Below are 15103 nucleotides of genomic sequence, written 5' to 3'. Positions count from 1 at the left end.
ATGCCTTCATCCCTGCTCCAATACACCCAACTCCGCAACCAAGAAAAAAAAACTAATCATCCTGGACAAGAAAAACTACTACAATAAACTTCAGTCCAACCATAACAAGAACCCAAAACAGTTCTGGAAATCAGTTAATTCCCTTCTCCATCCAGGATCCAGGAATAATCCCTGCCCAGATCCTAGTATAACTGACACAGATCTAAGCTCTCTCTTCAATAAATTCTTTACTGAATCTATAGCTAATCTAACTAAATCCTTCCCTAACAATATTACATCCAACTCTCTTTCCTTTACACCAAACGACCCCTCTAAATGCCCTTTCAACTTCCAGCTGAAACCTGTTTCAACCACATTTATAAAAAGGCTCTTATCCAAACTAAAGCCATGCTCTAATGCCCCTGACAACATCCCTCCTCCTTCCTAAATGTGCTGATGGTATTGCTCTCCCTATCAGCATCTTAATTAACAGATCTCTAAAAGAGTCATACGTTCCCATTCTTTGGTGATCAGCCTACATTCTACCACTTCATAAAGGAGGCAAAATACTAATATCTCCAACTTCCGCCCAATTGCCCTACTCTCACCTTTATCAAAAATCCTAGAAAAATGTGTCCACCACCAACTCATGCCTTTCTTAACCCAGAACCACCTCCTAACACTCCACCCAACGTCGCTTCCGCCCTGGACACAGCACCATTTCTGCCTTATTATCCTTCTTAGAAACAGTCAATCAAGCCAGGGATTCTGGATTACTAGTTTCTACTGTACTGCTAGATCTTTCTAAAGCCTTTGACACCATCTCTCACAAACACCTTCTCTTTCATCTATCAAACCTTCATCTCTCCTGATACTCTATCTTGGTTCTCCAGCTACTTATCAGACAGATCTCAAGCTGTCAGATGGAAAACTCTACCTCCTCCTTCTTACCTACACCCACTGGCGTTCCCCAGGGGTCCATCCTTGGACCCATGCTGTTCAACATCTTCATAAATAACCTACACTCTGCCATCCCAGACACAACAGTTATCCAATACGCAGATGACTCTACCTTAGGCTGTGCCGCCTCTAATCTTCCTGAACTACTCACAAAAACCCAAATAGCTTTTTCCACTACTGAGAACTGGATGCGCCAAAATCATCTCTCTCTCAACTCTAATAAATCTAAAATTCTTCTTTTCCCTCCCTACAGGGCTCTCACCTTCGACAAAAATGCTTTCAAAATCACAAGCCAAACCAACTCTATCATAGAGGTGGTCCCATCTGCAAAACTCCTTGGCATCACCATAGACGAGCACCTTAAATTTGATAACCACATACAACAAAACATAAAGAAAACCCACCAAAAGCTAGGTATGCTCTATAGGAACAATAGCTTTCTCCAACTCCTCTAGGCATACCTTAGCAAGTACCTATCTTCTACCATCTCTACTATATGGAGCCCCACTCCTTACTAACCTGTCTTCTTCCATCTCCTCTAAACTTGAAATCTGCTATAATAAAATCTCTAAATTTGCAACCAAATCTAAAACCTCTACTCACCATTGCCTTTCCTACAAACTCTGAACTGGCTAGAACTCCCTAACTACCTAGACTATCTCCAACTAACCACTGCTCACAAATTAATATTCTACCCTGATAAATGCCCAGCCCTAACAAACATCCTTCCTCCGTACATCCCAAACAGATCTCTAAGATCTGAGCACCAAAATTTAATTGCCATCCACAAACCCAATCGCCCTGCTGGCCGACGGCTTGTCTCCTACTCTCTTGGCAGGAAATGGAATTCTCTCCTCCTTCACTTAGAACAACATCTAACTCTGAATCCTTCAAAACCCAACTTTTCTCTTACCTGTCCTCTAAACATAAGTGTTCCTGCTTTCATCCCACTTAAATTTAATTAACTACCCTTATGAACCCTCTATATCCTTTCACTTCACACTACCCAAAACTATTATCTTTCCATTGCTACTAAATCAAACTAAAGCTACTTCTCAGTTCAAGTATTTCTCTCTCCTGTATGTAAATATTGTAAATATCAGGTAACCTCTGATCTCTTCATTACAGACAGTTGAAACTTGCTGCTCTGAAGGGAAACTACTGAAAATCTATTTTATCTTCCTTCCTTAATGATGTTTCTGAGATATACTGTGTGCTTTTTGCTTTTTTTACTAACTGTGTGAATGTAATTACACATGCATTTTTTTTACCTTCAACACTATGTAACCTAGATTGTATTTGCATTGCTTTGGAGCTTTTCTTCCCGGGCCTCCACTGAAAATGGGCACGTTCTGGCCCAGTGGACTTCCCCGGTAATCAAACTGGAAATAAATAAATAAATAAATAAATAAACATCCAGGCAATGGCAAATGCTAAACAGCAGATTGCTGAGGTTTTGGACAGATGATTGGGTGAGAGGATTGGAATCCTTGACCGTGGCATGACAATCCACGAGCGTGAGCTGTCTGTGCTGGAACATCTGGTAGGAGTGAGGCATAGGGCACATGGATGTAGGCCAGCTATGTCACCTGGTGCAGGTCTACGTGAACGAGCTACCTCACATGCCCACTCCCATAGTGGTGGTAGCAGCAGCAGTGCAGCTGGTACTGCGCTGTTTACACCAGGACACAGTAGGCCAAGTGCACGTGGCCCTGGATGGTCCCAACAGGAACACGGTTCCAGTGGGCATGTGTCATTGGACAGTACCCAATCTGCACCTCTGCCTAGTAGTGCCCGTGCACAGGCACAGGTCATGTGGCTGTGGCCGGACACTGTGAGCTGTAAAACCTGGTCTGTACAGTCTGGAGCCATCAATAATACCCCTGTGTAGGCCAGACACATGGCAGAACTGTGTGTACACATACACACACACACCAGAAACATCTGTAGGGCACCGCAACACACACATGCATAACAACCACACATGGCCAATTAGATCACAGGTCCTAACCCACACACATGATGTCATCCACTGGTGCAGCCTAGGCCCCTGGAAAACATTACCACCCTGTGCATATGATGATGCCTGTGCCGCATCCCTGTCACCCACACCATCGGTGCAGGGACATGCTCATATGGTCTGATGCACAGGGTGAACAGAATAGGGAGATAAGTGTAGATTACAATTGTTGTGTACTGTTGACATGCAGCAGACATACCATGTAGTACAGGTTTAGAATGCATTGTTTTCTGTTCACAGTATGTGTCTTGGTAACAACATTAACAGCATGTTAGTCATGATGTCCTGCTTCCCTCCTTCAGGTCTAATTGCATGTGCTGTTGAGTGTCAGTGTTTGCAGTTAGTTTCCCATGTGTAAATGTGGACTACTCACAGGTATGTATGGCAATACCAGCATGCGATTCGTAGCTTCAACCTCACTGTTAGAAAGGCTGACATTCCAAAGATGTCTACACATCTACTGATTCAGGAGCATGGGAGCTATGTACTAAGCTACAGTGGCTAGAGATGTGACATCCATACCGGGTGACATCACAGGTACAGTTACATTGGGCGGGGAGTTTACATAGCAGTCTAGCTGATGACAAGGGTAGAGACCAGTTGATAGCTTGAGGCCTCACTGTGTAGCAGTAATACACATTCACATTACAGGATGCGAACACACAACTACACACACACACACACACACACACACACACACACACACACACACACACACACAGGTATTCGCACACATGTATTCAGACACACAGTAACACACCCACACTCAACGACAACGTTGTCAACGAAACTGTAACACGCACACACACGCCAAGCACACACACACACACACACACACACACACACACACACACACACACACACACACACACACACACACACACACGCACACTTGATAGTGTTGAGGCAAGGATCTCTGCCTATGTGGTAATCACAATTACAGTACTGTGCACCTACATGATGCGACACAGAGAATACACATGTACAGGTAGTCAGTAATGCCTAATATCAACGGCATCAACAGGGTAGTAGATTGCATCACCTGGAGGGGTTAGGGGTCCTATCTGTTCACTATGGTAACATACATCCTCACTCCATGGACCAGATAGCCATACATACATATGCACACACAATGTGGAGTCCACAATTGAATGCACCTATGCCATGCACATACAGATAGCTCACATGTGTGTGATACACACCCCACCCCTGCCTATGTCTTGCTTTCTACAATGCAGTATGCACAGATCTCTACAACAGTGTACAGGAGAGTGATTAACAATTGGGATGTATTCCACACCATACGTGGCATATATGGACACAGAAGCAAACACACATGGCAGTACTCTGAATCAAACATCTGCTATCTTATGATACGTATGACAGACATGCAGCAGTATTGCCCACATTACAATGTATACCAACGCTACCTTTGGCAATTGTGCTGATATATGCACACGGGAGGTCTTAAGTGTTACAGGTGTCAAGTGATTTACAATCAGTGACACCCTGACTGCTGTGTAGGTTGTATGTGTTCCCCTTCAATTAACAGAACCATAGCTTAGTGTTTGCACATGTTATTGTAGGATTGCTTGTGACACACCTGTGAGCTGTCCTCAGCAAACATCCATCTGCAAAAATGGCCCACCACTTAGTTATGTCCACACATCCATCCATACCTGATGTACATCTTACCGTACTGTCAGTATATTACCATATACAGTTGGCAATGATGGGGCTGCATTGCAACTGCATGTTGTAGTAAGACACACATCACCTGCAAACATCAGCTACTGCACATGCATGGTAGCTGAATGCACACCACTACATGTACATGTGTGTAGGTCCTACATTCCTGTCATTTTGCCATGTTTGTAGGCATTGCAATTGGTGGACATGTTTGATGACATACATGACACATGGACTGTTGTATGATATGATAGTTGTCATGGGTAACCAGTACAGAGGGAATGTTAACTCAGTCAACATTGATATCACACCTTATGTACTGTTAGCATTCAACAGCCATGGACCTACCTTCCATGTGCATGTGTGTAATTGCTGTAGCCACCTGTCTGCACAAAGGAGAGCAACAGCTATGCTATATACATATGTGATGTGTGTGTGTGTGTGTGTGTGTGTGTGTGTGTGTGTGTGTGTGGCAAATACATATCCATGGAAGGTACATATATGTCATATCCAAACATGAGGGTGTTTACTGGTGTACAGCAACAGTCATCTGTTACTGCTGTATATGACCCAGGGCCCCTGTTATGTGTACAGCTGACCTGGTTATGAACAGTGGTATCATTGCATTGCATAACACATGATGCAACTGTGTCAGTACATGGGTAGTCTGCACAGTTGATGTAGAGCTAGTTACAATCCACTGGTCATAGGTCACATGGTGTTGTACTATTATATGTCCTACCACATGTATGGATGTGTGTTGCTGGTCCAAGGACATGGTGATGTCTGAGGGCTACATCCTAGAATGCTGCTTTTGACACTGTGATCTGTACCTGACACATCTGTGATGCCTTTTGAGGGTGTACTGGTCAGTATATGTGAGTGGCCTTCATGTACGTGGGGACACCACCACTTGGAGCGGTCCGTACCTGTGTTATGGCCCACATGTCTGTATCCGAGGTATACGGTGGTAGTGCTACTGTGGACAACTGAGCCTTCAGCCAGGTGTTGCTCACTATACAGATGTCAGTATTCCCCATTATTGGATCTACATTGGGCAGCTGTGATTATGAATGATACACATCTAGCACTGTTTAGCATACACATACAATGCAGTTGTCCTCTTGGTGTCAGGGTGTTAACCTGGTCTCAGGACATTCGACTATGAATGACACTATATGGGTGAAGTAGCCACTTCTGTCAGGACATCACCACAGGTGGTAGTAGTATGCCAGGTTTAGATTGGTGCATCTAAGGTGATGGACAGCAACAGATGTTGTGTAGATGACCGGTGTCAGATATATGTAGTGCAGTGTTCCTGGTTACAATGACAACTATCAACACTGGAGTCCATTATAACGTGTTGTTCACATCTAACTGTAATAGCATGGCCACTGTGCCCTTCTGTGTTTAGAATCAGAGTGCATACAAAACAGCCATGTGCTACTAAGTGTGCGAGCATGCCCAGTATAACATTGTGTAGATAAACACATAGTGCATTCCAAATAGCCGTGTGCTACTAAGTGTTTGAGCATGCCCAGTGACACCTTGTGTTGGTTATGTGCCTCTATGTGTATCGGCATAGCCATTGTAACCCTGTATAGCAATAGTAGTCGTCCAGTCAACAGATGGCCATACCCCACTTTTCAGGATGGATTCCTACATTGAACACACAGGTTCACAGGTATGTACATCATAACTGCCAGCTCCTGAGAGCACCCCAGCGCTATCAGGTTTTACCTCATATCATGCGTTCCGGCCCCAAAATCTGGACAATACCAAGAAAGGAGGGGGGGTATCCATATTCATCAAGGACACCCACACCTCAAGACTGGTGGCAACGCACGATGCATCGGAGACCATCCAGGTGCAATTAACCATAGGCAAGACTGCTCTGCAAATTGTAGCATGTTACAGGCCACCCTCACAAACTCAGGAACCTCACATGGCCTTCCTGAAAACACTAGAGGGGATAAATGTATCACCAAACACCATCATACTAGGTGACTTCAATTACCCTAATATAGACTGGGAACACTACTCAAGCCCAAACACCCTAGCCCAAAAGTTCCTGGAATTCATAAACTCAAATGCCATGGAACAACTAGTCACCATCCCCACAAGAGGAGATAACATACTTGATCTCATCATCACGAACATGGGGAGCACAATGTTCAACACCGAGGTGTACCCTCACTGGTGAGATCAGACCACAAACTAATCTCGCTGGAGGTCCTCATCCCACCCCACCTGAAATAAAAAGACCACAGTAAAGAACTTCTCAAAAGCCGACTTCACACTTCTAAAGACTAGTGTGGTCTCCTTTAAGGCCCCGAAATGGCCGGGAAAACAGTACTCAAGCCGCTGAATCACTTACTAATGCCTTCTACCAGCACCTGCAGGACTGCATGGATAAGGCAATCCCAAGCAAAACAAAGACTCTTTGTACCAAAGGCAAGCGTCCAGTCTGGTGGACCCCAGCCATAAACAAACTCTACAACAAAAGGAGGAAGCTACTACAAGATAGAGCAAAATCCTTAAAAGGTAAGACACCCTTGATCACTATAAGTAAAAAACTAAGAGCTCTCATAAAATCATCCAAAGCAAATTTCGAGAGAAAATAGCTAAAGACTCAAAAGACAATCATAAGGCCTTCTTTAGCTATGTTAGAAACCTGGGAGGAAACTCCCAGATATGCTCAGAGCTAGTTCAAAATGATGTGAAGATTACTGATCCTACAGACATTGCCAACATACAGGCTGACAGGTTCAGTGCAAACTTCTCCCCTCCCCAAAAGGAGAGATATCTATACCAAACGATTGCAGCCCCCAAACATCTCCAGTGCCCAAGTGAGAACTGCTCTCCAAAGCAAAAACACAGCATCCATGGGACCTGATGGTGTCCCGGCTGTGTGCTCCATGAACTCAATGAGGAATTAAACCCACAGCTAGGACAGCTGTTTAATCAAAGTCTTACCTCTGGATACGTACCCAGGGGTGGCACTGCAACTGTGGTACCACTTCACAAAGGCGGTGCCTCCACCGACCCTGGAAATTACCGCCCATTAGCTTGACAAGCCTTATCTGCAAAGCCATGGGGAGGATCATAATGGACCTCATAAATAAAGACATAGGGAATTTGCAGACTTTGGATCCAACCCAGTTTGGCTTTGTCAAAGGCAGATTATGCCTTTTAAACTTGGTTGACTTTTCGAAACAGTCACCAAAGCCATTGATGAGGGAAAGGCAGTCCATACAGCCTACCTCGATCTGGCTAAGGCCTTGATACAATACCCCATTCGGGTATCATTGAAAACTCATCAGCTTAACTGTCACCCCCTACATCACAAGATGGGTTGCAAACTGGCTGAGTGACAGAACCCACAGGGTCAGAGCTGCTGGCGCCATGTCAGACTCAAAGCCTGTCACAAGTGGTGTCCCACAGGGCTCAGTCCTGGGCCCACTCTTGTTTGGCATCTACTTTTCCAGTACAAGCAAACACAGGAGGGTTATGGCTGACAAAGTTTGCAGATGACTGCAAACTGCGCCATAGTAGAAAACACATCTGACACAGATATCCTTCAGAAGGGTCTCACAGAAGCGGATAACTGGTGCCAGAGCCACGGCCTAAAGTTAAATGCCAAAAATGCATAGTCATACCCTTCGAAAAACAAGGTTACCCTAGCTACCAAATAGGTGGCAATCCACTGAGCACAGAAGAAGTTATCAGGGACCTGGGGACCCAGGTTGATAGTAGTCTGTCATTCGACACCCATGTAGCTAAAGTAATTAGGAAGACCTTCTACATTGCCCACCTTATCATGAAGGGATTCTCATCTAGATCAAGGGAGGTCATAGTCTCCTTTACTCATCACTCATCAGACCAATGATTGAGTACAATGCCCCATTCGAATGTATCTGACCCGACACTTGCAGCAGCTGGAGAGGCCACAAAAGTTCCTCACCAAAGGATAAAGGGTCTCAAAAATCTGTCCTATGCTGCCCGACTGAAAGAACTCCAGCTCTATTCAGTCGCCACGATTGCTCAGAGGTGACCTTTGCCTAACATACAAGGCCATGTCAAACCCAGATTTGATGAATATGCTTCACCTCAAAAATCTAGATCCATCAGAGCCACAAGGGCGGAGACTTAAACCTTGACACGGCTATTAATAGGACGTGCTGGAGGGATAGATTCATCACCCAAAGACTCCCTATGCTGTGGAACAAAATCCCGGTACATGTGAGGCAGAGCACCTCGCTGGCCTTGTTCAAGAGAAATCTTGACCAATGGATGGGAGATCGCAGATATACCCCAGGGATTACCTCAGTGTCACTGCTCGACAGAGGCACAGCAAAATAATGGGTATAGTTCCCCATACTAAAGGGGTGGCGTAAGCCACAAAACGATGGGCTAGGCTTGTAAATGCCCTCGGGCAGATAGCCTAGTATGAACCTATGAACCTGTGAACCTATGTCCGCATTCCTAGAAGGTCATATTGACAGTCTTGAAAGGTGTAGTGTCTGTGGCGCAGCTCATATCTATGTAGTATTGTAATAATGGTCTGTAGATAGGCATTTGTCCTGATCCCACCACTGGCGTGTGTTTGTCTCCGTCTGCCTGGGGACAGAAATATGCTTTTAGACTGCTCACACTCCATACAATCCCTATCACCGTCTTTGCCAATGCTGATGATGTCACCCACCTAGAAGTACACCTCTGGGAGTGCTGTGTCCCAGTAATCTAGGTAGCACATTCTGTAACTGCGTAATGCTGTAGCGTGATAAGGTAGTTAGGTCGGTGTTCTAATCCCAGCCATGCCAACTGTGTGTGTGTGTGCCTCCATCTGCCTGGGGACAGAATAATGCTTTTAGACTGCTCACACTCCATACAATCCCTATAATGCTTTTAGACTGCTCAGACTCCATACAATCCCTATCGCCGACTTTGCCAGTGCTGATGATGTCACCCACCTAGAAGTACACCTCTGGGAGCGATGTGCCCCGGTAATCTTGGTAGCACATTCTGTAACTGTGTAATGCTGTAGTGTGATAAGGTAGTTAGGTCAGTGTTCTAATCCCAGCCATGCCAGCTGTGTGTGTGTGTGTGTGTGTGTGTGTGTGTCTCCATCTACCTGGGGACAGAATAATGCTTTTAGACTGCTCAGACTCCATACCATCCCTCTAATGCTTTTAGACTGCTCAGACTCCATACAATCCCTATCGCCGACTTTGCCAGTGCTGATGATGTCACCCACCTAGAAGTACACCTCTGGGAGTGCTGTGTCCCAGTAATCTCAGTAGTGCATTCTGTAACTGCGTAATGCTGTAGTGTGATAAGGTAGTTAGGGCGGTGTTCTAATCCCAGCCATGCCAACTGTGTGTGTGTATGTGTGTGTCTCCATCTGCCTGATGACAGAATAATGCTTTTAGACTGCTCACACTCCATACAATCCCTATCACCGTCTTTGCCAATGCTGATGATGTCATCCACCTAGAAGTACACCTCTGGGAGTGCTGTGTCCCAGTAATCTCGGTAGCACATTCTGTAACTGTGTAATGCTGTAGTGTGATAAGGTAGTTAGGTCGGTGTTCTAATCCCAGCCATGCCAACTGTGTGTGTCCGTCTGCCTGGGGATGGAATAATGCTTTTAGACTGCTCACACTCCATACAATCCCTATCGCCGACTTTGCCAATGCTGATGATGTCACCTACCTAGAAGTTCACCTCTGGGAGTGCTGTGTCCCAGTAATCTTGGTAGCATGTTCTGTAACTGCGTAATGCTGTAGTGTGATAGAATAGATACATAGGTGTTCTATTCCAAGGCATGACAGGTGTGTGTGTTTGCCAGTCATATCCTATGTGTTGGTGTCTGTGAGTGGCTAGCTACTGGATGTGTTGAGGAGCACGTTTTGTTTTTTTCCTATATAGTAGCCATAAATGACACAATTGGCCAAGAGACTGGGTTGGCAAGACATACACATACATTCAGCAATAGGTCTGGTGAGTAATGTCAGCAGCCCTAATCTTACCCTTAATACAGTCTGAACCCGTGTGATGCACAGAAACACACTTGCCTTGATATTAACACCAGTACATAATGCAGGAGGCGCATGTGGTTTCCTTTTCATTCTTGTCTAATGCTCTGGTGTCACGTGGTCCACTGTTGAGATATATATTCTATATCTACGTATGTGTGTGTATCTGTATATGTGTGTGTATATATATATATATATATATATATATATATATATATATATATATATATATATATATATGTGTGTGTGTGTGTGTGTGTGGACATTAGCACACATAAATCTACATGATGGAATACATGTCCTATACTGTTGAAAGCCTGTGCTGGATGATCTGTACATGATAATCTCAGATGTATGTAAATCTGCCATGGCTTAGTAGTAAAGCACATTGTCTGTGGTGTGCAGGGTCCCGGTTTCGAGCCATGCAGAGGCTGGTTGTTTTGTTGCTGGGAAGAACAAGGGACATTGAATACAGTGATAGTAAGGTGCTTTTAACCAGTTGTGTGCGGGTCTGCGTGACAGTAAGCAGTGGTTATTTTTGGGGAGGCTCAGTAGGGGTCATGTAACTATGCATTAGAAGACAATACTATGCAAATTAGGTGGAAAATAGTGAATCCCGTTTATCCCCAGGGTGTGATGCAGGTCCCAAGAGTGTATGTGTATAGATAGCCAGGTGTAGGACTCAAATATAGGTGAAAGCATGAGGGGGTGTTTCAGGCATACTGTACGTAGATTGGAGCCCTGTGTCTCGGGATTGCTCCTAGCTTAGCACGCCTAAGCTAGGGATGTGTCTATACCTGCCTAGTGCAATTGGGAGGGACAACAGCAGTAGGAGAGTAGTCAAGGTGAACAAGCTGAGCAAACAGGTGATATTTATCAGAATCAGCAGATTACAGACCCAGCAAACCAGCCCGGCCCAGAACACTACGATAAAGTGAGCAAGCTCCATCCCCTCGGGTTTTTCCACACTCTACACCACCGGTGTATACATGCGGGGAAATTTTAACAAACAATCCTATGAAATGAGAAGGGCTGCAGCAGGCAACATAGACCAACATGTGCAGGAGGTTGAGGGTGGTGAGGATGTGAATGCTGCCGAATAACCCTCAGTGAGGAGACAGAGAAGACTGTACAGACCCAGGGTAACCTACCAGGGGCTACATGAGCTGGAGATAGTGGAGCACTATGGGGTAGACAGAGACCTCCTACAGCAAATTGTTGAGCTGTGCTGGCCACACCTGACACATCAAACAGGCCGAGGGGAACCCATCCCAGTGGATACCAAGGTATGTATAGGCCTAGGTATACTAGCCACAGGTACTTTCCAAAGCACAACTGGGGATATCATGGAGATCTCACAGGCATCTACATCCAGGGTATTCCACCAGTTCCTGGATGCCATATCACCACATGCCAGTCAGCACGTACATTTCCTCAACACACGTGAGGTGTTGACCAGCAATATGCATTTCTTCCACCAAATGGCAGACTACCCTGCGGTAGTGGGTGCTATAGCCTGCATGCAGATATGCATCAAAGCACCACCCGGTGAGCAGGGTAGGGCCTACATTAACCACAGGGGCATCCCCTCCATCAACTGCCCGGTTGTATGCGATGCCCAGGGCATTATACTGAATGTGTGTGCTGGCTGCCCTGGAAGCTATGATGATTCTGATATATGGCATCTGACGCAGCTGTACCACAGCTTTGCCAATATGGACATCCCTTACGGTCACCTAGTGGGGGATGCTGAGTACCGACTGGAGCCGTGGCTGATGACACTCATCAGAAATGCACACACACCTGAACAACGATGCCATAATGAGGCACACGCACAGGCCAGACATATAATAGAGTGTGTGTTTGGGATGCTCAGGTCACGGTTCCGGTGTCTGGACACATCCGGTGGAGCCTTGCATTATTTACCAGCTACATGCACCCAAATTGCTTTGGTAAGTGCTATGCTACACAATATGATCCTCCAGAAACAGCTACAGCAGGAGCAGCATGGGGCAGGGCCACACAGCCCCCTACCAATGCCAATGCCTGTACAGGAACAGAGTGACTCAGAGGAGGAACAACCTGAGCCGGACCCAGTAGGCAGAAGGAGGCATGCCCAGTATGACCTGGCCATGGCAAAGAGGCAACGCATAGCATATGCACTGACACAGTAGGGACCCAGGGAATGTCACCCTCTCTGACTCACACAGACAGTAAAAGGGATGCTAAACATGATGCTACCTGTGCTCAGCCATGTATAGGAAGTGCACTATATGCATCCAACATAGGCAGCCCTCCAGCACCATCCTCAGGTCTGGCACACCCTCAAGGTAAGTCAATCAACCTACCAATTGGCAGCTGTATTAGAATGTGTTGGTTCCTGTAGCTATGGTATGAATGTGAGCATGCAAGGGAATTTGGTGGCCGAATGTTAAGGCCACAGACAGTAGACATCCATAGTGGCACCATGACATCTGTAGCACATACGGGTGTCACAATAGTAGCCAGTAGTACACAGGGTGTCATAACCCACTGCAGGTAATGGGCTGAGCATCATGTGTGTCCATACAGCCCACACTAGTCTTAACCAGCTGGACAGGTGTAGACCAACACAGACAAATGCTGTACTATGGTCTCTGAATATGCCCTATGGATGACCCCCCCACAGACCCACACAGACAGACTACAGCAGGCCAGGTAGTTGGATGTAGGTTGTGAAGGCTAGGACGTCTGAAACTAATATGTTGGTAATTAAAGCTAAGATCTGGAGTACACTGGTATGCCTCTAGCCAGCAATATAGGTAGGCCTACACACTGAAATGGAGTACCTGACATACCAGTACAGTAGTAGCAAAAGTGTACAAGTGTTAGGTGTGCCCCCCTTCCAACGTACACATATAGCAACAGTCAGGTGCACCCCCCCAGTGCTGTGTAGGAATGTGGATACAGTCGGATGTCCCCCCACACTGTGCAGAAATGTAGCAACAGTCAATGCCACATGACCAATGGATACCCTGCAGACACAGCATGCCACCTGTCAGTGTACAACTCAGAGGTCGGCACCACAGTACAGACTACCTGGACATGTAACACATGCGATACAGTTGGCCATACTGGGCATGCTCAAACACATGAAGGTATGACGGCAATGTCAGTTGACAACATGCAGAATGGTCATACTGGGCATGCTCACACATGTAAACACAAGAAGGCCAGGTCTGCAAACACCAGTGATCTGGACATATCTGCCAGTACATTGCTATACTGTTGGATGACTGTGCTTTATGGTACGTGTGTGGTATTGTCTATTGTCTGTACATTTGCCATGGTGTATTGGTAATTCACATTAGCTGTGTGCGCAGGGTGTTGCTACCAACACTTGCAAAGGACGGTTATTTGTTTGCGGGCAGAACAAGCCCATTGGATATGGATGGAGTAAGGCACATTGAAGCAGTTGGGAGCGGTTGTGAGTGGGTTTGCGCAGAGTTAAGCACTGCTGACCAATGGTTACAGCTTCTTATACTTGGTTAGCCTCCACATTTCTTTACGAGTGCAATACTCGCATACTGGTAGCCAAACATGCTTACACCTGCTCGCTCCCTCACTTGCACATGCACCGACATTGGCGCTTGCATGTGTCACTCACGCTGTGTGGGCACAATCCCTTGTGATGAATATTACATCGAACTACATGACTACAGTATCGGGTATGGCTGACCATTAAGTGACAGCATGGCATTCGCCTGTATGGAATCTGCGGCCTGTCCAGTGAGTTAATCATATTATATGTGTGTTCCTCATACAATCTGCTCCTATCTGGCTGATACATGGGAACCGATAATCTGCAATCCATCTGCCGGGTCATGCTACTGCATACCTATTGTAGGTTTGCCACCTTTTAAATCGGCCGAGGTGGGACTTTAGGATTAACACCTGTCCCACTTTGCGTGGGACAGTCCCTCCTTAGGCGGATGTGTCATGCGAAAATAATCGAGACATAGCAAATGTCCTGATTACAGGACAATATTATATTCTACGTTTCTCTAATAGTTGCATGTAACAGTTATTGTATATATGACACTTCTATATGTTATGTGAAGTAGCATAAGAAAGTGCACTGCTACTAGACTAAGCTTTTATTTGTGCAAATACGTATAGTTCTGTACTATGCACGGCTGTAGGTATGTTCTGACCTGGTATGTCTGACATTTCTATGGAGCAGGTCCCACTTTGGCCATTTTGAAAGGTGGCAGCCCTATAGGACCTATATGTAGTGATGTCAGATTTGGCAGGGCAACACATGTCCACAGCCAGTAGAAAATAGAGCACTTCACCGTTTTGCCTAAATAAAAGGTTATTCTTGTAGCATTATAGTTGCTAATACTGTTTCCTATAACATCTAGGTGTTTCAGATAAA

This window comes from Protopterus annectens, chromosome 7.part1 (assembly GCF_019279795.1).
Source record: "Protopterus annectens isolate FY-2018-M chromosome 7.part1, PAN1.0, whole genome shotgun sequence".
In the NCBI taxonomy this organism is placed as follows: Eukaryota; Metazoa; Chordata; order Ceratodontiformes; family Protopteridae; genus Protopterus; species Protopterus annectens.
This window is presented reverse-complemented; position numbering follows the sequence as displayed.